General features: G+C 48.6%; 1 protein-coding gene across 1 annotated transcript in view; it reads left to right on the top strand.

Annotated features, from left to right (window-relative positions):
• Window positions 1–765, top strand: part of SNX3 (sorting nexin 3) — a 34,837-nt gene that overhangs the window by 32,774 nt on the left and 1,298 nt on the right. The window lies entirely within an intron of this gene.

Genomic DNA, 765 nt, shown 5'->3' with positions numbered 1-765 from the left:
AATGCGTTTTTCTCAATCTCTTTGCCAGCAGAGTGCAGGCCGCAGTTTGCTTTCACTTGGAGGGGTGTCCAGTACACCTGGAACTGACTGCTCCAGGCGTGGACACACAGCCCCACCATTTGCCATGGACTGATCCAGACTGCACTGGAGCAGGGTGAGGCTCCGGAACACCTGCAATACATTGACATTGTCGTATGGGGCAACACAGCAGAAGAGGTTTTTGAGACAGGGAAGGAAATAGTCCAAACCCTTGTGGAAGCCGGTTTTGCCATAAAACAAAGTAAGGTCAAGGGACCTGCACAGGAGATCCAGTTTTTAGGAATAAGATGGCAAGATGGATGTTGTCAGATCCCCATGGATGTGATCAACATAACAGCCTTGTCTCCACCAACACACTGATGTTTTAGCTGTTGCCCAGTAGTGCTTACACTAGTCAAGGACTTTTCAGCTTCTCCTACTGCCCTGCCAGTGAGGAGGCTGGAGGTGCACCTGAAGCTGGGAGGGGACACAGCCAGGACAGCTGACCCAAACTGGCCAAAGGGATATTCCATACCATGTGATGTCATGCTGAACAAAATACTTTGTGGACTTGGCTAGGGGGTGTGGCCGCTGCTCAGGAACTGGCTGGGCATCAGTCAGCAGGTGGTGAGCAATTGCATTGTGCATCACTTGTTTTGTATATTCTTCTATCATTATCATTTTTCCCTTTGTTTTCTGTCCTATTAAATTGTCCTTATCTCAACCCACGAGTTTTACCTTTTTTCC

Source organism: Aptenodytes forsteri, unplaced genomic scaffold, assembly GCF_000699145.1.
Source record: "Aptenodytes forsteri isolate BGI_AS27 unplaced genomic scaffold, ASM69914v1 Scaffold339, whole genome shotgun sequence".
Lineage (NCBI taxonomy): Eukaryota > Metazoa > Chordata > Aves > Sphenisciformes > Spheniscidae > Aptenodytes > Aptenodytes forsteri.
The sequence above is the reverse complement of the archived record's forward strand: the minus strand, read 5'-3'. Positions and strand labels throughout refer to the sequence as shown.